This window comes from Hordeum vulgare, chromosome 2H (genome assembly GCF_904849725.1).
Source record: "Hordeum vulgare subsp. vulgare chromosome 2H, MorexV3_pseudomolecules_assembly, whole genome shotgun sequence".
In the NCBI taxonomy this organism is placed as follows: domain Eukaryota; kingdom Viridiplantae; phylum Streptophyta; class Magnoliopsida; order Poales; family Poaceae; genus Hordeum; species Hordeum vulgare.
Genome location: NC_058519.1, coordinates 355,862,321 through 355,864,950, shown reverse-complemented (window position 1 = coordinate 355,864,950; position 2,630 = coordinate 355,862,321).

Below are 2,630 nucleotides of genomic sequence, written 5' to 3'. Positions count from 1 at the left end.
TCATGCCCCAATTGAGCTCTCGAGAAAAATATCACTCAGAACTTTTATGCTCGACTTTCTCATGAAGATCGTACCATGCTTGACACTTCTTGTACCGATTCTTTTATGAAGAAGGATATTGACCACAAGTGGAATTTATTGGAAAGAATCAAACGTAACTCTGAAGATTGGTAGCTAGAGGAAGGTAAGGAGTCAGGTATGAATTTCCAGTTTGATTGCGTTAAATCTTTTGTTGAGACAAACACTTCTAGAGATTTTAGCGATAAGTATGGACTTGACTCTGAGATAGTAGCTTCTCTATGTGAATCTTTTCTTGCTCATGTTGATCTTCCCAAAGAGAAGTGGTTTAAGTATCATCCTCCTGTAGAAAGCAACATAGTCAAAACCAATCTAGTTGAGGCGAAAGTCATTGCTTTTAGTGATCCTGTTGTTCCTTGTGCCTACGCTGAGAAACCACCTTACCCTGCTAGAAAAAAGATTATTCTAAAGCTCCAACTATGATACATAGGGGTTACATTAGACCACTTGCACCCCCTGAGGAGATTAGAGTTGAACCTAGTGTTGCTATTATCAAAGATCTCTTAGCCGAAGACATAGATGGGCATGTTATCAAATTCTGTGAGGACTCCGCTAGAATTGCTAAACCTCACGCGAAAGACAAATACGTAACTGTAGTTGGCTTGCCCGTTGTTTCTGTCAAGATAGGAGATCACTGTTACCACGGTTTATGTGATATGAGAGCTAGTGTTAGTGCAATCAAAGATGAGATTGCACCTGCTGAGCTAGAACCCATTGATGTCACTATTACGCTAGCTAATAGAGACACTATCTGCCCTCTGGGAATTGTGAGAGACGTAGAAGTCCTGTGTGGTAAGACGAAGTATCCTACTGATATCCTCGTCCTTGGTACTGCACAAGATAGCTTTTGTCACATCATATTCGGTAGACCCTTTCTCAACACTATCAATGCTCACATTGATTGCATTAAGCAGACTCTCACTGTTAGTTTCGAGGGTGTGTCTCATGAATTTAACTTCTCCAAGTTTGGAAGACAACCCCATGAAAAAGAGTCGTCTGGTAGGGATGAAATCATTGCTCTTGCCTCTATTGCCATACCTCCTACGGATCCTTTAGAGCAATATCTGCTTGAGCATGAAAATGATATGCATATGGAGGAAAGAGATGAGATAGATAAAATTGTCTTAGAACAATATCCTATTCTCAAGAATAACCTGCCTGTTGAACTGCTTGGGGATCCTCCCCCACCAAAGGGTGATCCTGTGTTCAAGCTTAAACAGTTGCCTGATACTCTTAAGTATGCCTATCTTGATGAGAAGGAGATATATCCGGTTATTATTAGTGCTCTCCTCTCAGAACACGAAGAGAAGAAGTTACTAAAAACTTTGAGGAAGCACCATGTTGCTATTGGATATACTCTTGATGATCTTAAGGGTATTAGTCCCACTCTATGTCAGCACAAGATTAAAACCGATCCTGATTCTAAACCACTTGCTGATCATCAAAGGCGATTAAATCCTAAGATGAAAGAGGTTGTTAGAAAAGAAATATTAAAGCTTCTGGAAGCAGGAATCAATTATCATGTTGCTCATAGTGATTGGGTAAGTCCAGTACATTGCATACCTAAGAAGGGAGGTATCACCATCGTTCCTAATGATAAGAATGAATTAATCCCACAAAGGATTATTACTGGCTATAGGATGGTGATAGACTTCCAGAAACTGAACAAGGCAACCAGGAAACATCATTATCCTTTGCCGTTTATCGACCAAATGCTAGAAAGGCTATCCAAACACACACACTTCTGCTTTCTAGACGGTTATTCAGGTTTCTCGCAAATACCTGTTGCACAATCTGCTCAGGAGAAAACCACTTTCACCTGCCCCTTCGGTACCTTTGCTTATAGACGTATGCCTTTTGGCTTACGCAATGCACCTGCCACATTTCAAAGATGTATGATGGCTATATTCTCTGACTTTTATGAAAAGATTGTCGAGGTTTTCATGGATGACTTCTCCGTTTACGGGTCTTCCTTTGATGATTGCCTCAGCAACCTTGATCGAGTCTTACAAAGATGCAAAGATACCAACCTCGTCTTGAACTGGGAGAAGTGCCACTTTATGGTTAATGAAGGCATCGTCTTAGGACACAAAATCTCTGAAAGTGGCATTGAAGTTGATAAAGCTAAAGTTGATGCAATTGAGAAAATGCCTTGCCCCACAGATATCAGAGGTATACGAAGTTTCCTAGGTCATGATAGTTTCTATAGAAGGTTCATTAAACACTTCTCTAAGATTTCTAGGCCTCTTACCAACCTCTTGCAGAAGGATGTTCCCTTTGTTTTTGATGAGGATTGTGAGGAAGCTTTCGAAATACTTAAGAAGGCTTTGATAGCTGCACCTATTATTCAACCACCTGACTGGAACTTGCCCTTTGAAATCATGTGCGACGCTAGTGATTATGCTGTTGGTGTTGTTCTAGGACAAAGAGTTGACAAGAAGTTGAATGTTATTCACTACGCTAGTAAAACTCTAGACAGTGCCCAAAAAAACTATGCCACTACGGAAAAGGAGTTTTTAGCAGTCGTGTTTGCATGTGAAAAGTTCAGATCT